Here is a 22,261-nt window from a genome sequence, read left to right as displayed (position 1 = left end):
TGGTGATTTTTTACAAATTTAAATTTAGACATACTGTATGGCTTATACCCAATTAACCTCCTCCCCGGCACATTTTGAACAGTGGCAGGAAAATGGAAACCCCGGAGAAAACCCACGGAAACACGAGGAGAACATACAAACTCCTTACAGACAGCGCAGACTCGAACCCCAGTCCAGACCCTATCACTGGTGGTGTAAAGGTGTTGCACTAATTGATATGGCCAACCGTGCTGTCCGGTGTTGTCTGAACTTATTTCGCTAACACAAGAAAGAAGATAATAGGAGCAGGCAGCAATCAGGCCATCCCTACCCCATCATGGGTGATCTACGCTGGCCTCAAATCCTCCTGTCTGCTATTTCACCATCTCCTTCTATGTATCAATCTCTCAGACATTCATCCATCTCCACTTTACATGCTTCTGATGATCGATCAACCACTATCCACTGAGGCAGAGAATTCCAGAAATTCACCACCACCTTCAAGAAGAAAGCTCAGCGTACCTTGGTTTGAAATGATTGGCCCCTTGTCTTGGAGTTGTGAACCTTTGTTTGAATCTCACCACTCATAAAAACATCCCAACATCCACCCTGTCAAGCCCCCATACCATCTTTGAATAAGGTCACCCTTCATTTTTCTGAGCTCCAAGAAGTATGGGGTAAAACTATTTAGCTTGTCATGGTAGGACAAACCTTTTATCCTCGGAATTAGTCTGGTGAATGAATCTCCTTTAAACTGCTGCCAATGTTACGATATATCTTTCAGTTAAAGAAATTTTACGCAGTATTCCAGGTGAGTCCCCACCATCTACCATGTGCAATTGCAATGTTTTTAAACTCCAATCCCTTTGCAATGCTATTTGTCTTCTTAACTACTTACCTGATGAGATATTGTGCTTCATGCATGTCAACACCTTGATCGCTCAGTACTTAATTCACTTGCAGTCTCCATTTAAATAATCTGATTTTTCATTGCTCTCACTAAAATGCATGACCTCACAATTCCCTGCATTCAATGGCATTTGCCAGTCTTCCGTCCACTCATTCACTCCATCCATATTCTATTCCTAGTTCCTGATTTAATGAAAACAACCAGGAGATCCAAGAATTGCTGGTGAAGTAGAGATACAATCAGATGCACCTTGCCCAACCGTCTTGTCTTGATGAGAAAACAGCCTTCCACCTTGTATGCAGCAATCTCCAGCACAAGTTTCGAGTGATTCAGAACATATGGTGGACCAACCTTGCAAGGATAACTCAGCTTTGCGCATATACCAGTGACTACAGAGGGTTTTATGAAGCCCTGAAGGCAGCGTATGACCCTTTGCACCAGGTCCAGAGTCCCTTGCACAGTGTAGACAGCCAGGTGCTCTACACAGACAAGATGTCCATCCTGAACTGGTAGTCGGAACACTTCCAGACTCTCTTCAGCGACATCTGCAATTCATCGTATCCCACAACAGCCAGAGAAAACAGAACTAAACAAGATTCCAACCCGAGAAGAGACTGTCAATGGCATAGAGCAGCTGAAAAGTGGTAAGGCAACAAGAGTCGATGGAATGCCACCAGAAGCATGAGGGCCCAGTGTAACACACCAAACTCAATAAGTTCTTTGTCTGCTACTGGGAGCAAGGCAAACTGCCACAGAACCTCCGTGATGCAGTCATCATCATGTACAAGAACAAGGGAGAGAAGTCTGACTGCTCCAACTACTGGGGGATAACTCTGCTCTCCTTGCAGAAAAAATCCTCACAAGAGTACCCCTGTAAAGGCTGGTGCCCATCGTTGCTGAAGAACACCTCCCGGAGAGTCAGTGTAGCTTCAGAGCCAACAGGAGCACCATCGGCATGGTATTTGTTCTCAGGCAGCTGCAAGAGAACTACAGGGAACAGGACAAGGGTACGTGACATTTGTCAACCTTACCAAAGTTTTCAACACTGTGAGCAGGAAAGGTTTGTGGCAAATCATGGAATGACTGGGATGTCTCTCCCCCCCCCCGCAAAGTTCCTCAGCATGGTCATCCAGCTACATGAAGATCAGCGTGGCTAAGTCAGACACAACAGCGACCTCTCAGAGCCCTTCTGAAAAGGCAACGTTGTAAAGCAAGGCTGCGTCCTTGCACCAATTCTCTTCACCAGAATGATGGTCCAGAGGGCCACAGAAGACCTTGATGATGAGGACGGTGTCTACATCTGATAACACACCAATAGCAACTTGTTCAACCTGAGGCTTCTACAGTCCCACACCAAGACGTCGGAGCAACTCATTCTAGAGCTACTCTTCACTGATTATGCTACCCTTGATACCTATGCAAACCTGCTTTACGAAAGCTGCCGAGCTCTTCAGAGTGGGAGTCAGCTTGAAGAAGACAGCCTATACCTCAGGAAGAATACCACCCTCCCGCATTAACATCGGCAAGAATAAATTGAAGACAGACCACCAATTCAGCTACCTGGGATGCACCATCTCATCAGATGCCAAAATCGATAAAGAGGTTGACAACAGACTGGCAAAGGCAAACAGTGCATTCAGCAGACTGTACAAAAGGGTCTGGAACAACAAGCGTCTGATGAAAGGCACAAAGATCAGAGTGTACAGAGCCGTTGTACTGACCACCCTCCTGTATGGCTCCAAGTCACGGGTCACCTACCGTCACCATCTACAACTCATTGAGCGCTTCCACCAACGCTGCCTCTGCACCATCCTCAACATCCACTGGAGTGACTTCGTCACCACCATTGCAGTCCTAGAACAGGTGCATATTACCAGCATCGAGACCATGCTGTTGAAGATGGAGGTCATCGCTTGCCCAATATTGTGCTGGCCATCGTGACAGAGGGGCTCCAAAAAAGAAGTACAAGGACTCTCTGAAGAAAACCCTTGGTGCTTGTCCCATCACCAGTGGTCTGCTCTAGCCTCCAATCACATGACCTGGCAATACACCATTCACCAGTCTGTCTCCTCCTTTGGGAACACATGCAAGGCTGGCCTTGAGGACAAAAGGAGATGGAGGAAGAACCGTGACACAGCAGCACCAAAACCAGAACAGAATTTCCCTTGCCATCTCTGTGGCCGGGCATGACTGTCTCGCATTGGCCTTGTCAGCCACCATTGAGCATGCAGCAGACGTGGACAGCCCCCTTCCTAAATCTTCATTCATGAAGTCAAGTCACATGCCCTTTCCACCTATTTTCATGCAATTGGCAAATTTGGAAATCATACTCAGGGTTTCTTCTTCCAGGTCATTAATGTAAATTGGGAACAATTGTGATCAACTGATCAGCTGGTTACATCCTTCTGAAAAGGACCCTTTTTTCCCAACTGTCTATTTTTGATGAGACAGCCAGTTTTTAATCCATTTGAACATATTTCTTCTGATACAGTTTGCTTTATTCAGTAGTGTTTTTATATGGTATCTTGTCAAATGCATTTTTAATATTAAATCCACCACATCCAGAGGTTCTGATTCTGTAACCCCCTCAGTTATCTGCACTGATAGCATTCTGGTCTCTCCTTCATCTCTTATTATAAACATTCTACTACTGAAAAGCCCTATTTAGACCTTTCCATTTCCCTGCCTCTCGAACTTTAAGGTCTTTTTTTGATCAAGCTGTTGGTAACCATTGCTGATACTCCCTTGGTTCACAGTGGCAAATGTTGTTTTGAGAACAGCTCCTATAGCTACAGTGGAACATTCTATAATTAAACGCATCATTTACATGTAAATATTGTCGAACATTCAGGTGGCACAGCGTAGTGGTTAACGCAATATTATTGCATCCCCAGCAATGTTTTGAATCCACTGCTGTCAGTAGGCATTTGTACATGAGGGTTTCCTTTGTTCCATGTTCCAAAGATGAACAAGGTTAGGTTTTTTAGTCACATGGGTGTATTTGGACAGCACGGGTTCATGGGCTGGAAGGGCCTGTTAACCATGCTATATCTCCAAATTAAAAAAAAATTCTTATCTTCATGGGCCCAGAAAGAACAAAAGAAAACTTTCTAGTCCAGAATTTCCATTTTCTCTGGATATTCATTATCCACTTTCTTCTCTTGGCATAATTTTTCCAAAATCCCTTTATTGTCTGAAAAACTTTTGGTTCTTTCACCTTTTCCCACCCACCAGCACCGTGCATTTCAGACTGGAAGGAATATGACAGGTTATAAAGGAATTGAAAACCAACATAACATTCTTCCATTGTAGATGGCGAGCAAATGTGGTCTGGGTTAAAAATCACTTCGAATGACTAAACTATGGAGTAGAGGTAAATAAGAGGCCAGTCCTCCTGAGAAATGATGAATAAGGAAAGATGTGTAAAATCTAAGAGAAAAGGACAATAAGGAAATTGGATTGAATGTGATAAGCCTTGGGTATACGAGGACTGAAATAGCTTCACTGAGGTGGTACAGAAACTGATTATATATAATAAATGGGTATTAATAAAATAGCCATGTCAAAGTTATAGAATAAATTCATTGATGTTAAAATTGTAGATAAAAATGATTAAGAAAGGAAAATCAAATATTATGGAATATTTTGAGGATGTAGGCAGTAGAGTGGACAATGATGAACCAGTTGATAGGATGTATTTGGATTTTCAGAAGGCCTTTGATAAGGCCCCACACAAGAGATTGGTGTGTAGATTAGACAGCATGATATAAAAGATAATGTACTGATTTGGACAGAAAACTTGTTGGAAAGCAGGAACCATAAACTGGTAATAAAAATGTCCTTTTCTGATTGACAGAAAGTTACTAGTGGAGTACCGCAAGGTTCAGTGCTGGGACCCCATGTATTTGCAATATCACTTAATCATCTCGATGAAGGAATTTTATGTAATATTGTAGTGACAGATACACTGCTCCTGCAATAGCACACACAACCAGACAGGTTGAGCTCGGTGAGCAGACTAGTTTATTGCAGGCTGCTGGGCTGCACTTATACTCCCAGCCCGGACCTGGCTGAGAGAACCGTGCTGGAGGGCGCTGACATCACCTGGGCGTCACGTGGTCCCCAAGTGCGGGTTTCTGAGCCCCAAGGTGGAAGGAAGGGAAACCCCCGATGGTGCCATTTTGGCCAGCTGCCCTTCCTGCGTGGCTTACAAGTGGGACCGGTTTGCCTGCCTTGTGGTGAGCTGCCACACAGCCCCCCACAGAACCGGCGCCAATGTCCTTTTTATGCCGGGCGGCCTCGCTTCTTGGGCTGGGCTATGACAACGGGCTCGGTGGGATCGAGGTGCGCTGGCCATGGTAAACAGCTCATGCCTGCCGCTTAAGTCCAGCATGAATGTTGAGCCGGAACGCTGTACAACCCTGTACAGCCCCTTGTACGATTGCTGCAGAGGTGCCACGGTCGGGCCCTGCCGAACAAAAATGAACTCCGTGGAAAGCAGCGCGCTAGGAATGTGAGACGGGCGGGTGCTCTGCCTGGGCAGCAGTGGGGGTTCGAAGGAGTCCAAGGTGAGGAAGTAGTTCGTGTGGTGACCGCTGGGGATTGTGAGGTACGTTGTCGAACTCACCAGGTAGTGCCAGAGGTGCACCGTAGACCAGCTCAACTGATGACGCCTGCAGATCTTTTTTGGGAGTGGAGCGGATGCCCAGGAGCACCCAAGGCAGTTCGTCCATCCAGTCGGGACTGGTGAGATGGGCCATGTTCGTCGACTTAAGGTGGCAGTGCAGACGTTCGACCAGTCCATTGGCCTGCAGGTGGTAGGCCGTGGTGTGGTGAAGCTGGATCCCCAATCTGTTGGCAAGTTGTGCCCAGAGCGCAGATGTGAACTGGGCATCCCAATTGCTGGTGAGGTGAGTCAGGACACTGAACCAGGCGACCCAACCATGCAACAGTGCTCGGGAGCAGGAGTCGGTGGAGGTGTCTGGCATCGGGATCGTCTCGGGCCAGCGTGTGGTGAGGTCCACCACCGTAAACAGGTAACGGTTGCCCCAGGAAATGGGTAAGGGCCCGGCAATGTCAGCGTGAATGTGGCTGAAACGTTCCCAGATGTGCTCGAACTCCTGTACGGGCACCCTGGTGTGCCTGTGCACCTTGAACGTCTGGCAATGGGTGCATGTTCTGGCCCAGCCCACGATCTGCTTCCACAGTCCATGCCATATAAATCATTCTGCCACCATCCAGACCGTGGACCTGATGGATGGATGTGAAAGGTCGTGGATGTGATGGAAGACCTGCCTGCGCCACTACTGTGGATCCACTGGCCGTGGGGTGCCCAAGGAGATATCGCAAAGGATAGTGCCTTCACCACTTGGAGTCGGGAGGTCTTAGAACCTCAGGTCAGTGATGGCAGTCTTGAAGGCCCTTGTCTCCTCATCAGATTCCTTGTCCCGAGTGAGCTGGTCGAAGTCAAGACCGAGTGTCAGCGTGCAGATGGCCGGTCGTGACAGTGCATCAGCAATCACATTGTCCTTCCCCGCCTTGTGCCAAATGTTGGTGGTAAACTCTGACACGAGGGAGAGGTGATGCTGCTGGCGGGCCGACCAGGGATCCTTTGCCATCGCAAGCACCTGGATGAGGGGTTTGTGGTCTGTGAAAATTGTAAAAGTCCTCCCCCCAAAAAGTAGCGGAAATGCTGCACTGCCAGGTACATGCCCAGTAACTTGTGGTCGAAGGCACTATACTTGCGTTCCGGTGGGCGGACCAGACGGCTGAAGAATGCCAGCAACTTCCAATGTCCATTCACCTGCTGCTCCAGGACGGCACCGACGGCTGTGGCAGTCATCAACAGAGCATGCCATATGCAGGTCAGTGTGCGGGTTGGTGAGCATGGCGACCTTCGCCAGGGTGTCCTTGGTGGCTTCGAATGCAATGCAGGTTTCTGGGTTCCATGCGAGCATCTTGTGCCTGGCTGCGATGAGGGTGAACAGCGGCTGCATGATGCGCGCAGCTCCCGGATGAAGTGGTTGTAAAAGTTGACCATACCCGTGAACTCCTGCAACCCCTTGAGGCTGACCGGGTGTGGGAACTCCCTGATAGCGGCGACCTTCGCAGCAGCCAGTGTGGCTCCTTCGGCTGAGATGGCATGGCCCAGGAACTGCATGGACTCTTTCCCGAAGTGGCACTTGGCCGGGTTGATGGTAAAGCCGAAGTCAGCCAGCCGGGAGAAAAGGGCACATAGATGGGCCTTGTGTTGCGCCCAGTCCTTGCTGGCAATGAGGTTGTCCAAATAAATAAAGATGAAATCCCTGCCCACAGAGTCCATGAGGCATTGGAAGGTCTGAGCGGTGATCTTGAGCCCGAATGGCATGCGCAGGAATTTGAACAAACCAAAGAGGGTGATGATGGCCATCTTGTGTATGTCCTCAATTGGTGACCCCGACTGCTTCAAATGTCTTTGAACCCATCATGAGAGAGTCTGGGATCAGCAGTATAGCTGTAAAAGTGCCTGAATTCTGGGTTCAGAAGCCCGAGACTTGGTTCGGCAATGCGGCACAGCAGGTCAACTTTGGAGAAGACCCTCATGCCATGCAGGTTAGCCGTAAAGTCCTGGATGTGAGGGATGGGGTAATGGTCAGGAACGGTTGCCTTGTTGAGCCATCGATAGTCTCTGCAAGGACACCAGCCACTGGAGGCTTTCGGGACCAGGTGGAGCGGCGAAGCCCATGAGCTATCAGATCACCGAATGATCCCCAGCTCCAACAGGTGCGAAAACTCCTCCTTCGCTACCTGGATCTTGTCAGGCAGGAGCCGGCGTGCCTTGGCTTGAACTGGCGGGCCCTGAGTGGGGATGTGGTGGAACAGCGGCACGGCGAGGCAGCAGAGAACTATGGCTTGAGGAGTGTTGGGAACTCGTCCAGGATATGCTGGAACTCATTTCTGGGCGTGCTGATCATGGCAATCTGCGGTTGCTCCGAGCGAGCATTGTCGAGGCGAACAGCCTGGAAGATAAGGGCGTCCACCAGGCACCTACCTCGAATGTCCGCCAGAAGCCCATGTGCGAGGAGGAAGTCTGCACCCAGGATGGCAGTCAGGAGGGACGAGATGGTGAACCTCCAAGCGAAATTCCGTTGGCCGATCTGGAAATGGACTGTCTTGTCTCCATACATCCAGATTGCCATTGTGTTGGCTGCACGAAGAGGAGGTCCACGAGGTCGGTTCCTGAATTCGATGGCCGTAGCCGGGATGACGCTGATCTGGGCTCCAGTATCAATGAGGAACCGCCGGCCGCTGACTGAGTCCCGCAGATAGAGAAGGCTGTGTCTTTGGCCAGCTACCGCAGCCATTAACAGCAGCCAGCTTGGTCGTTTCCCTGGAACGAGCAGGACTGACGACGGTTCTGGGCCTTGGCTCCCCAGTGCTGGTGATAGAAGCAGAGGCCTGAAGCGAATGCTGCGGCCTTGGTTATGCTCTTGTTGGTCCCTGCAGGGGCCGGGTGCTCTACTGCAGCGCTAGGGGCGGGTTTGGCGTGGTCGTGCCTGTGCCTCATGACTTGGTCGTGCCCGTGCCACTGAGCCTTCTGAGAATCGTGTGAGCCATAGCTCTTGGGATTTCTGGGCGACCTTCCTTGGGTCAGTGAAGCTCTCCTGAACCAGCAGCGGGCGTATGTCCCCGGGCATATGTTCGAGGAAGATATGCTCGAAAAGTGGGCAGTTGGTGTGCTCACCCTTGAGCGTGAGCATCTCGTCCGTCAGTTCTATCAGGGATCTGTCCCCCAGGGCGTCGAGGTGCAGCACCCGAGCGGCATGCTGGTGTCTGGATAGTCCGAGGGATCCGGTAAGCTCTTGCTTGATGGTCTCGTACTTGTCCTCGGTGGGTGGGTGCTGAACAAGGTGCAGCTCGCGTCTGGCGGAGGCCTGGTCCAGGGCAGTGACCACATAGTAGAATTTGGTCGTGTCGGACAAAATCTGGCAGAGGTGAAACTGGGCCTCCGCATTGCCGAACCAAGTCTCGGGCTTCTGAACCCAGAATTCAGGCACTTTTACAGCTATACTGCTGATCCCAGACTCTCTCATGATGGGTTCAAAGACATTTGAAGCAGTCGGGGTCACCAATTGAAGCAGCGGCTACACTGCTCCTGCAATAACACACACAACCAGACGGGTTGAGCTCAGTGAGCAGACTACTTTATTGCAGGCTGCTCTTATACTCCCAGCCTGGACCTGGCTGAGAACCGCGCTGGAGGGCGCTGACATCACCCAAGCGTCACGTGGTCCCCAAGCGCAGGTTTCTGAGCCTCAAACTGGAAGAAAGGGAAACCCCCAATGGCGCCATTTTGGCTGGCTATTCCGCCGCTTGGCTTACAAGCGGGGCCGGTTCACCTGCCTTGTGATGAGCCGCCACAATAACTCCAAATTTGTAGATGACAGTCAGCTGGGTGGCCATATGAGCTGTGACTTGGACAGATTAAAAGAGTGGGTAACTGCATGGCAGATAGAGTATGATGTAGATTTTTAAATGTAAGATTATCCACTTTGATGGCAATAACAGGCAGACAGATTATTATCCAAATGGTGACATATTAGGAAAGTGAGAGGTGCATTAACACATCAGGTATTGAAGGTTGGAATGCAGATACCACAGACAGTGAAGAAAGCAAATGGCATGTTGGCCTTTATTCTGAGAGATTTTGAATCTAGGAAAGGGTAGGTCTCACTGCAGTTGTACAGGGCCTTGATGAGATCAGACCTTAAAGATTGTGTACACTTTTTATCCTCATCTGAGAAAGGACATTCACGCAATGAACATTCTCCAAACCATTTTCTGGGATGGCAGAACTGATATATGAAGAAAGTCTAGATAGACTGGGGTTATACTAATTGGAAATTAGGAGAATAAGTAGAAATCTCATTGAGACAGATAAACTTCTGACAGAGCTTGACAGATTAGATGAAAAAATAATATTCCCAATGTAAATGTAAAGGTTCCTTTATTGTCACGTAAATTGTCATGAAATTCTTTAACTTTTGTCTACCTTAAGGCAGACAGAGAGTTGCCATTTTATCCAACATTGGGGTAAGTCCAGAACAAGGGGTCATGGTCTAAAAGATAAGTGAAAAGCCATTTAGGATTGAAATGAGAAGAAGTTGTTTTCACTCAAAGCATTGTGAACTTATGGAAATCCCTACTGAGGCTAGATTCTTATGTGCACTCAAAAGGGAGTTGGATGTGGCCCTTATGACTCATGGGATTGAGAGGTGTGGACAGAAAGCAGGAAAAGGATGCGATGGGCACATGTTCAGCCATTATCAAATTGAATGGCGTGCAGGTTCAGAGGTCTAGTAGACCATGCCGGCACCTTTTTTTTTATGATCATCAAAAAAATCTTCAATTAAATAATCAATCTCTAAGTTGATAGAGCTGTAGGCCTGCGATGCTATTGAACGATAGGACCATTGAGGGTTGTTTCTATAACATAATGGTTTTAGAAGATGAGGCATTCCTGGAACTCTGAACATCTTATATTCTCTCTGAACTTTGCATGCTTTCAATTTTATTTACTTTTGTCTAATTTTTCAGCAATAATTCATTTTTCCATATAATTCTCTGCAAATTATAGTGAGCATTTTTCAAAGCAACATTATTATTTTGCCCATAATGTTCAACATTCAATATATTTCTTATTATGATTTTTTTTTAAAGCTGCTGAAACATCCACTATTTTTTAAACTGAAATTGTCCCTTCAAGGCTGAACATTACAGCTGGCTAACCAGAAGCTGCCACACTGGTATAATTAGGTTTCCCATCCAGCAAGTGGAAGTTCAGGGCTCAGGGTCTTGCTGTGCTCTGACATAATTTGCTCTGAAAGGATTAACAGTAATTATTATTGAAATAATAGACCTATTTAAAGAGGAGTTCTTAGTTTACTTTTCTTTTCCACCTGCGAATTAAAGACTGCCAGATTCAGTCAGGCAAACAGATCAGCAGACTAAGGCAAGCAGTCAGAAGAATATCTGCTCTATTTTAAATTGACTCCCTGCCATCTCCTCCCCCAACCTTGTCCCTTTTGACAGGCAGGGGAATTAAAATCGACCTTGTAGAACAATAAGATGTGAACATTATCAGGTGAAAAGAAATGGGAATTCAGTTGAAACCCTTCATCCTGCAAATAATTAATCTCTGGCGCAAAATGCACGGGGCCTTGGGCTGGATTGTCTCATGACTCTGCTCTACTTCACCTTGACCTCTAAGAGCTGTCTTGTTGCACTTTACTTCTTGGCTTGTGTTCCCTCCCACAGCCCCAATTAGAAGTGGACATGCAGAGGCAAACTCAGTCCTTTTTTAGCTGTGGTAAGCGCAGATCTCTTGATCCCAAGACACGCTTTCTCTGAGAAGCATCCAAAACCGCTGAAGCAGCATTGCAAGAGGTCATACATTTCTATCAGACTGCATGATATGGCTCATTAAAAACAAATTCAAGTATTTTATTAAATGTTTACAAGCATTAAGGTACAGATCCCTGCTATCTTCTGGATGGATTTATTATTATGTCATTTCTTTGCCAAGCTTTCTTCCATAAATTAATCATTGCTACGTAATTTTAACTCTTTTTGCTCCATTGAGGTCCCTCATCATTTTACACACTTTAATTAATTCTCGGTTCCAAAGGAAACCACCCTAGCCTGTCCAAACTGTCCTTGTGTCTAAAGTGTTTCAGTTCCAGCCACAATCTTGTAAATCCCTCTGTGCTCTCTCCAGTGTAATCACATCTGTGATGTGATGACCAGAAATGTATTCTGTATTCTACAGTAACCTCCCTGCTCTAAAATATCATGCCACACCTAATAATTGAAATTATTATTCATGACATTTTAACCACTTTATGAATACATTTAAGGATCTGTGAATGTGCAATTCTTAGACCCTCTGTCACTCCAGATCTCACAACATCTCTTGGCTTACGTTATTTCACCTTCCCAAATGCATTACTTCATGCTTGACTGGATTAAACTCCATTTGATTGTTTTCTACTCAATGACCAGATAGTTAACATTATCCTTGTTGAAAGTTTTCCTGCACATTGTCAACTGCATGACAATTTTATACATTGTTTCCAAAAAAGTTAAGGTTAACGTGAAACCTTTTTAGTCATGGCTTTCCTGTTGCAAAAGCACCCCTTCACCATTTCCCATTGGTTACTGCCACTGACCCACCTTGGTTATAAGAGAGTATAAGAACATAAGAAATGGTGAGATCCTCAGCATAAACCAGCATAAAGCCATTCAATGGAAGTTGAAAAATCCAAAAACTGTAGGAGTTAGAAATTTTGGAAACACTCAGCTGGTCAGGCAGCAGCTATGGAAAGAGAAACAGGGGTATTGTTGCAAAGTAGTTGTCAGAACTGGATAAAAGATTAAAATGGTAATTTTAAAATTGCACCAAATGTTGGTGGGAGGTTTGAATGACACATCATTTTGATGGAGTGAAACCAGGTGAAAGGACAATGGGGCAATTAGAAGGTGATTATGCTTCTTTGTTGTTATGTTTTAATAATAGTGGGGTGTCTGGACCTACCAGGATATTCTTTTTGTCCTGTCCATCCTCTTTACCACCTTCTCTGTAGCTTGAGTAAATGAATGTCTTTTTTTCCACAGGTGCTACTTGACTTGCTGAGTGTTTCCAGCTTTTTCTGTTGTATTATTTATTTATAAGACTGTGACGATAACCACATTAGCAAAATCACAAAACTTGAATAGGAAAAGAAGCAAAAAAAATGTGTTGAGTATTTCAACAGTAACAATTCCAGAGACCAACAGTCAACAAGAAAGAAAGGAACTTTTTGTCTGCATTATGAGAGACAGTCAGAACCTCTGTAGTCCTGAGAAAGCCAATCAGTAAACAAACAGATAATACTTAAGAGAGACACAAATGATTCAAGGTTCAATTTAGTATCATAGTAATGAAACAGTGTCATATTGCATGAAATTTCCTTTTTCCTACTGAAATGCAGACAGATTCACCACCAGCAAGAATTGTTTAAGCGCCTCTTACACTTACAGTCAGAGAGAGAGAAGCAAAAGAGAGTCCGCCCAGAGTCACTGAGTGTCTGTAGATTTGTCTCTAGCACTTCCACAGCCCCCGCAGCCATCCAAAGTCCAGTCCAAACCACTGACAACCCAAGCTTCAGATCCAAACCTCTGACATGGTCAGGAACCCTTCAGCACCCTCGGCACCTCCTTGCAAATACCTGGTACCCCTCCAGCCAGTTTGAGCCAATCTCTAGTCTGCAGCACGGCATGAGTCTCCCAACAGCTATCTCCAGCAACCCACAGCTTCCATGGGTTCCTTGCCTCGAGTCGCCCGCAACCTGCCACATGCACTGGTCCCTCAATCACAGAGCCCCCTCCCTCGTACGCTGCCGTGGTCACCATCCCTCTGGATCATCCCTCCACTTCTTCTCAGATGGGGCGTGATCTTCCTGTCCTCTGGTGCCCTGCTCCAGTCCTCCATTTCCTTGCAGTCTGCAGCCCCTTGTGGCTTCTGCTAATTAATAGGTGCCACCATCTTGGGCACAGACTCGCAGTCATGGAATTTCAACTAAAACCACTATCAGCTCCATCAACGGGCTGTTCAATGCCTTTGCAGAGCCGATGGCAGTTAACTGGGTGGCTGGACCCTGTGGAAGCGCTGCATCTCTGCTCCCTCAGTCTCCACGGGTCTGCATCAGTAGCAGCGCTTCCACTACAGCAACTCTGGCAGCCCCACTACCTTCAGCCCTGACAAAAGCTGCAGATACTGAAATCTTGAGCAGACTAAGAATTGCTGGAGGTACTCAGCAGGTCAGACAGCATTTATGGGTTGAAATGGTCAGTCAGCGTCTCGGATCATCAAGATAAAATTAAGTTACAAGCATAAATGTGAAAAGAGGCTGGGAGAGAGGCCCAGAAGTGATAGAGGTGTGAGAGATGAAGAGACAAGGAAGTAAGCAATAGGAACTGGGGAGGGGGGATGGTTAGAGAGAAAAAAATCAAGTACAATAGGTAAAGGAGAGAAGGAAACAGTAGGCACTTTCAGGTGGCCAATTGTCCCGCATGTAAAGCCGCATGTTTAGGCAATATGCGGCTGTTTTGAGGCCACCTGAATGTGCAGGAAGCGGTCTTGAGGCAAGCTACGTAACCCTCCTCCGAGAGGAATAATCAGCTCAGCCCAGTGGGTCCCCCAGCCACCTGAATGCAGCTGGCTGAAAGCAGATGTTAAAGGGTCAGGCTGCTAATCACAGCTGACACTGGGCAGGAGCCGAAGTGTGCTCAGAGCCGCATCCTGTGCAGCTGTGTCCTTCAGGTGGCCAGCGTTGCGCTTTAAACGCTGCCACCTGAACGGCAATTTAAAGGGCCGCTTCTGCTTCTTCAAGTGCATTCTTAGCGTCGAATGCACCTGAAAAAGCCTAGTGAAAATCAGATGAGCATGGGTAAACTCAGAAACATCAAGATTAATCCAAGTTAAGTTTAAGACTGTTCAGGAGGTGTTGTTCCTCAAGTTTACACTTAGCCTCACCCTGACAATGGTAATATTTAACCGTTAACACTTACATAATTTGTTTGAAGTGAAACGGGTTGGACTGAGACAAGTGTATGAAATGCTTTATTTTCGCCAGCTGAACTAAAGATATTGAAGCAATCCTTTTCCTTTAAAATTAAATAATCGTACAATGATGTGCAAAAGGTAAAGATTGCAAAATAAGTACCAACTTTTACAAATAACCTGGTTTGCTGCCTTTGCTCTTTTGGTAGCAGATGGGAAGCAACTGCTCTTTTTCTTTGTGAGAATAAAGAGAATTTTCCTTAACTGCTCACATTCCATAAACAAAACATGCCTATAAAAATATCTATAAACCAATTTTGCTATCATATAATTTTATTACTTCCAGCTGTTCTTTGAATAGAATCTTATAACTTAATTTTAACTGATGTATGCACATTATAAAGTTCATTTCAAAAACCTGCACTGTACCATAGGCATTTACATTTTATAAATTCTTTGTGTAAGATTTCAATTTATCAGCAGTTACCTGATGGACTTGTATATCGCACTGTAGCCTTGATATATAATGCTGGAATGTATCTCAACCAAATTTCTTGTGTTCACATTCTAAGTTTGACTGCAACTGAAGATGATAAATTATCTGCCTCCATGCATAATCTGCCATGAATCCAGTGCAAGGAATAAATTTGGAAGTTTTCATGGATATCAAGGGAAATGGACCTAAAGCAACTCATGGAGTTGTGATACAAACCAGCCACTGAATGCTAAATTGCTTGATGGGTTGCTTTCCTTTCCTATGAGAGACAGTTATACAAATAAAACTATAAACCAGAATGATAAGTGCATGCCATTGAGACAAACACACAATGGAGGAAATGTGATCATGGTCATGTCAGATGAAGTGCACCGTGAGAGGATTTTGCTCCAACTGTACAAATCCCTGGTAAAATCACAAAGGCATGACTGTTGCATTTTGGCTTCTTAATTTGAGGAGGACTTTATTGGCATTGTAGGTTATTTGGAGACATTTCTCTACCTTGGTTCCTGGGGTGGAGGACTTATCATACAAAGAAAGGTTGAGCAGTTTGGGACCATACTCAATGAGATTTAAAATGAAAAATGATCTTATTGAAATGTAGAAATTCTGGAAAATTTGACAGGGGAGGTGCAGAGGGGATGCTTCTCTTTGTGGGGGGGATCTGGAACAGTTTTAGAAATAGTTCACTTGCCATTTAAGGCAGAGATAAAGAGGAACTTTTTATCTCAAAGAATCATGAATTTCTGTGATTGCCTTCCCTAGAAATCTGTGGAGACTGTCACTGAATATGTTCAAAGCCAAGACAGACTGATGTTTGGTTTAGGGTTATGGGAATCGGAGAGGAAAATGTAAGTGTGACTAAAATCTGTATATGTGATGATCTTATTGAATAGCAGAGCAGACTGGAGGAGGGAGGAATGGTTTGCCAGAAACCTCCTATTTCTTCGTTCAGGTTATGATCTCCCATTGGATATAAACATCAACATAGACCTGTTGAAACAAATGTCCTGAACCTGTCATACACATTTTACAGAAATTAAAACTTGTGGCTGCACTTGTAAGTACATTCTAAAAGACTACAGCACAGAATATGTCCTGGTGCACAAGTAGTGAATTATCAGGGAATACCTGGATCATTTAAATTATCAACTGAACTCTGTTGTAATTTTAACAGAGCAGGGTGTGAGGAATATTCAGACAAAGTCACTGGATCTCAGAGAGAAATTTACACCAAGTTACACCTTTTATCAAGTTTGAAGAGTTTCTGTTCTCCTGCTACAATGTGTGCTGCCGAGAGCACTAACTCTGCTATCGGATTTCCTGTATTTTAATTTCATATCAATCTGTAGCACTTTCATCTCTCAACTATAACTATAAGGCAAAAATCAAACTTGGAACACATAATGTGGCAAAGGAAGATGTATGTTGCAATGAGGAATGATGAGGCAAAGATTTGGTTGAAATTGTTGGAGTTTAAAGATAGAATTGTTGAATTTTCTATCACCATTTCAGGTAGAGGGGCATGTGATTGGATGATGGTGGGAGGTGTAGTTGAGGATGGGGATCAGAGCCATTAGAAAGAGATTACATGGATGAAAAAAAATTAATCAAATACTCTGGCAAAGTCATTTTTTGGGGCCTTCTCACCACTGTATATTAAGTGGCTGGGCCTTGCATATTGACCCTTCAAACCTATGGTTCATGGAATGCTTGAGAGAAGTAGCAATTGTTGCCTAACTGCAAATATTATAAAGAAATATAACAATGTTCTTGTACAGTGAACAAAGACAATGAAGTATTTCATATTGTACTGTTGTAAATACCATGAAGGAAATAGATTGTGGCAAAAAAAAAGGCAATGGATCTTTTTATATTCCGAGTCACCCACCCCATCAAATACCACCTGCCTGTCTTGAGGACAAACCTGACCTTGCCTCCCAATCCAGTCCAAACCATGACATAATCTTAATTTTATATAATTCTAGCATGACCTTCCCACTTTTATATTTGCTTTTGGCAAACAAAGACATGTATGTGTGCCACCAGGATTATTCTACTTCTCCATCCTGTTCCCTCCGGACTTGTGTTCCAAACTCCTTTTATTCCCTTGCTCTTCTCATTTACCTATCATTTCCCATCTCTTCTTTTGCCTTGTTTGCCTTCCATAAATTTGAAGCCTCACACTGTATTCCATTTGCTACTTTTCTTCCCACTTGACCATTCCATCACTATTTTTCTGCATTCAGAATCAAAATTTATTGTCACGAACATGTCACAAAACTTCTTATTTTGCGGTAGAATTACAGTGCCATAATAATGCCATAAAATTTCATTTAAAAATAAATAAATATGTGCAAAAAAAATCAGACAAAGTAAGGTAGTGTCTGTGGTTCATTGTCCATCAGAAATCTGTCCTTGAGCGCTTGTGTTAGTCTCCAGGCTCTTTGTACCTCCTTCCCATTGGTAGCAGAATGAAGAAGGCATGTCCTGGGTGGTGAGGGCCCTCGAGGATAGAGGTTGCTTTATTAAGACACTGCCTATTGTAGATGTGCTCAATGTCCATGATGGCACTGCCCGAGTTCACAACTCTCTGTAGTTTTTTTCTTATTCTGTGCATCGGCACCACCATACCAAATAGGAGATACAAACAGTCAGAATGCTCTCGATGGTACACATCTGGAAATTTGCAAGAATCTTTGATGACATACCAAATACAAGTTTCTATTAGCTGGAAGCCCAAACTTGGTAACAACTTGTCATGAGCATTTTTTAAAAAATCTCATTCCCAAGATGTGGTTGCTGTTGTCAGTCCTCAGTTGTCTGATAATTGATGATGCATAGTCTTGTGAAGATGGTTGGATGCAAAAGAGGAGAGATGCAGAAGTCTGACCCAGTGATGAAAAGGAAGATTTGTGCTTGAACCTGGAAGGAAATGTGAAGTTCACAGAGTTTGAAGCTGGGTGCCATGTAGCCTTTAGATATTGCTCACAGCAGCAACATTCCAACATTAGCATTGAGTGGTGTGGTTGGAGGAAGGGGGTTTATTCAGAATGGTGAACAGAAGGATTGACCTGGCAGCTACAGGATAAATATTACAATTTCATTGGAATGTGTGTTTAATGTTGATTTTCCCCCAGGATGTTGACGTTGGGGTCTTGGTGATTGTAACGCTGCAGAATTATAATGGAGGAGGTCAGGCTCTCTTTTAATGAAATGATTATTAAAGTTAGTAAAAATCCTTTTACTTATCAGAAGATTATCGGTGTTACGATGAAACAGCTGGGAAAGCAATCATTTTTTTAATCAATACATTCCATAATTTTAAATAAGAAGGATGCTGATTCAGAGATTTTGTTTTGTGATGTTCTTTTATGAAGTTTTCTGCTAGTTAAATTATACTTGGTGTTACTTTCAAAGTATTAAGCAGAAATCACATTTCAGAAATAAAGCATTGATTTTAATCGGTAGATATTGGTGGTCATCCTCCGCACAAAGCACAGGCCTGAAATCTTTTTATAGTATTTTCTTCATTTACCCATTTGCACTATTTCCCAAAGATGATGTGCTAATTTTTTTGGCCATTTGTGCTTTGTTAGAGATAATTGCTTAAAATTGTCTGTGTCAGTTCAAGTGGAAAGATCGAAAAGCCTATTATCACACAGCTGGTTTGTAAATTTAGAACATGGAAACAAAGTTCCAGTCAAAGGAGGCAAAAGAGCAAAAGAGGACATCATCTTTTTTTGGAAAAAATAATATTTAAAACAGTATCACTGAAAATTTCACAAATCTTTTACAAAAAACAAATCACTTATTTATCTCAGACCGGCACAAAACCATTGTCTTGTAAATACGTGCTGGCAGTCTCCCTTGATTCAATGCCTGGAAATAAAAAAAATGTTGGCCCAGGGAATCTAAAGGATCAGGTCACTCACACATACTTGCATCATTAGTTGCTTAAAACTTCGCCCCTCTTCCCCTTTCCTTATTCCACCCTCCCTCAGCACTTCCGGTCTGGTCACATCAGCTTTTGGAGCCATGCAAGCGAATTTTATCAACTCACCTGCTCTCAAAGACACTGTTGACACCTTGACACCTCGTTTTTTTCAGTGCCCATTTTGGTTGTTTTGAAGTTTATTTTAAAAACAGTTAAGTAGCTGTTCAGATTTTTTTAAATTATTTCAATGATATTACAAATTTAATGAATAGAAATTAGTTAACAACCTTAAAAATGTTCTACAAATAGGAGAAAACAGCTCTCATTTGCGTTTGCCTTTTGAATCTAGGTCCTATGCAAACCAGTGATATTAGAAATGAAGAAGTCAGCCAATCCCTTGCATAAAACCTAATACAAGTTATCGTATGACTGATAGGTATGAAGATACCTTGACTGACTTGATACTAACCCAATGCTGAAGCTGAAAATGAAATGCATTATTATTTGATGCCTGCTGACCTTCCCGGTGCCATGTGCAGCTGAGGATGTCAGGAATGCACTGACTCATTCATTGCAGTAGGCTGGCTGTTTACCATCGACAACATGCATATGATCTGATTGGATGCACTTGAACATGATTTTCTGTTCAGATATACTGCGATAAATAGCTTCTTTGAGATTGAAATGTGATGATGGCCCATTGTTCTTTTATGTCACAAATTAGAAACGATTTCAGATATATTCAGAAACCATTTCATAAATTCTGTGTCAGATGGGAAGTCACCAATCCCAAAGTCCCAACAAAGAACCATGTACTTCGAACATATGAGATGGAAGGTAAACTATGAGCTGTTGTAAGAACTCTGCAGGTCAGCCAGCGGCCATTGGTAGAAATAGTCAATGGTTCGGGTTGAGGCCTCATATTTTTTTGACGTGCTTTCTTTTTTTTATTTATAATTTTTTAATTTTTCCGACTGTAAACCATATCAACCAAAATATATACCAACGTTTCTCATTAAATATACACAGTGGAATTTTCTCCCTTTACCCCCCTCCTCCACCTACCTTCCCTCACGCCCCTTCCCAAGACCTCTTATCAAGACTATGAGTTTGAGAGTTGGTGGAATTGCATTCCTTCCTTCAACACTTTGTAATGAGTATGAGGAGTTCTGGAAACCAAAAGCAAAACAAACATAACCATCAGACTTAAAAGATGTAAATGTATCTGTGCACATCAAAGGATCATTGCAATACTTAATGCCAACCTGAAATATTTCCAGAGAGTTCAATTCTTACTTGGGACATGGCCCATTTTGTGGGTGGCGCCAACACAGAGCAGATCTAAAACAAGCAAAAGATCATTGAAAACAGAAGCTGGTCAGAACATGGCCTTGATTTCCACCAAATGATACTAAATAGCATAATTGAGCCAGGCTAAGTAATCAGATGGAAGCCGAGGTTCAATTTTAAAGCACTGAAACAAAGTGATACAGTCCAGTCAAAAATAGATTTATCTCAGTCTAGAACAATATTGCTTCATGTCCTATCTTCCTCAGCAGAAGGGAAAACATACTCCTGTGTAAAATGCCCTCAAATGATGTAAACAATAGCAAAAAGCCTTTGGTGTAAATTTTCACCTCATTAGTGTGAAATATAACTGGTCTTGTTCACTCAGAGAATAATCCCCATTTGAAATGGTCAAGACTTAAAATGTATTCTTTGCTGAAGTGCTCCACATTTTTTTACTCTATACAATGCATATACTCAGCCCGTAACTCTATGCGCCCTCAGTGTGATTTTAAACTGGCCTCCAATGAAACACAATGTACCTTGTGACTGATACTGTACAGCATCACATAGGGTAACCTCGAACACTGTTCAGAAGACTTGAGTTGAAAAGTTTACAGTCTATAAGGGACTTTTAAAAAGTGTTAGAATGCTATTTTGATGCAGCATTGTTAAACTAGGATGGAGAAAGAATCACAAACTAAGAAGAAACCTTGTATGTATTTACCCATTTACCCATTTCATATAGATTCATATAAATCTTCGTCCGCGAAGCCAAGCCAAAGATAGATTACAATGTATGGAGACATTTCTGGATTTTATTTTTATCCAAAACATTATCTGTTTTGGTCATTCATTCAGACATGAAAGATCCTTTGGGAGGCACCGGGGCAGGCTTCCTGGTCTACCCACTTTCCTCATTACTGATGTCAGCTTCCTATTCCTCCTGTGACATTTTATTTGCTTTGGTATAATACAGACTCCCTCATTCAAATCTGTGGTGCAAACAGATTGTTTGTTCATCCAGTCTCAAAGCATCACTTTGACAAATGGTACAAGGTGATCTCTTTGTACAGAATGAAGGGCAACAGTGAGTGATGCAGTACAAAGACCAAAGCAGTGTACCTCTGCCAAACAAAGTAGATCTTGGTTTATTCTCACTGAACATCAGCTATCTGTCACACCTTTCTCGCTACATGCAGTTCTTTGTACGGAAGGCACCTCAAGACCTCCAAGAAAACAATGAGAAACTATTCCATTGATTCAAATTCCTCAATTCATTCCTTTCTCTTTGCCTTCTTTTTATGATATTTTTCACTGGATTTGTTCATGCATTTGATATTTCAAAGTAATTCCAGCATGCCCACATTGGTCCAAAGCAGATCTTTAAGTAAATTTTCATTTTAATGGTATAAGATTTAGAATATATAAAATAAAAATGACTGAATAAATTTTAAAACTAATACCCCACCTGCTCATGCTCAGTGGCTAAACGATATGTCTTGATTAAATCTAGAATTTTTTTTTATATTATCAGGGATTCAAATATTGAATTCCAAAGGATATGGGACTCATTTATGGACTTCTATCATAATCTTAAGACTCAGTTTTGTTCAGGAATCTTGGCGCTGTGTTGTCCAGGAAGGTGTTACTTGATCATATTTGTAATTTTTTTCTAATTGCTTATACTTTAAATACCAATGAAATATTTTTAAAAGAATAAGTTTTAAAACATGTTTTTTTTTTCCAGCCAACACGAGTATTTGGAAAGTAAATGGTTTATCATTCATATTCTTTGGCTTGGCTTCGCGGACGAAGATTTTTTTTTATGGAGGGGGTAAAATGTCCACGTCAGCTGCAGGCTCGTTTGTGGCTGACAAGTCCGATGCGGGACAGGCAGACACGGTTGCAGCGGTTGCAGGGGAAAATTGGTTGGTTAGGGTTGGGTGTTGGGTTTTTCCTCCTTTGTCTTTTGTCAGTGAGGTGGGCTCTGTGGTCTTCTTCAAAGGAGGTTGCTGCCCGCCGAACTGTGAGGCGCCAAGATGTACGATTTGTGGCGAAATTAGCCCACTG

At 43.7% G+C, this 22,261-nt stretch overlaps 1 long non-coding RNA gene across 1 annotated transcript in view; it reads right to left on the bottom strand.

Annotated features, from left to right (window-relative positions):
* LOC138763197 (uncharacterized) overlaps nt 1-22,261 on the bottom strand; it is a 120,159-nt gene that overhangs the window by 32,132 nt on the left and 65,766 nt on the right. Inside the window, exons 3-4 of the long non-coding RNA XR_011357385.1 lie at nt 20,167-20,242; nt 19,967-20,070 (exon numbers count right to left, since the gene is read on the bottom strand). This is a non-coding gene — a long non-coding RNA (uncharacterized lncRNA). The remainder of the gene's footprint in view (nt 1-19,966; nt 20,071-20,166; nt 20,243-22,261) is intronic.

The sequence above is a fragment of the Narcine bancroftii genome, chromosome 5 (assembly GCF_036971445.1).
Source record: "Narcine bancroftii isolate sNarBan1 chromosome 5, sNarBan1.hap1, whole genome shotgun sequence".
Classification (NCBI taxonomy): domain Eukaryota; kingdom Metazoa; phylum Chordata; class Chondrichthyes; order Torpediniformes; family Narcinidae; genus Narcine; species Narcine bancroftii.
Note: the sequence above shows the minus strand (reverse complement) of the source record. Positions and strands in the feature narration are given on the sequence as shown.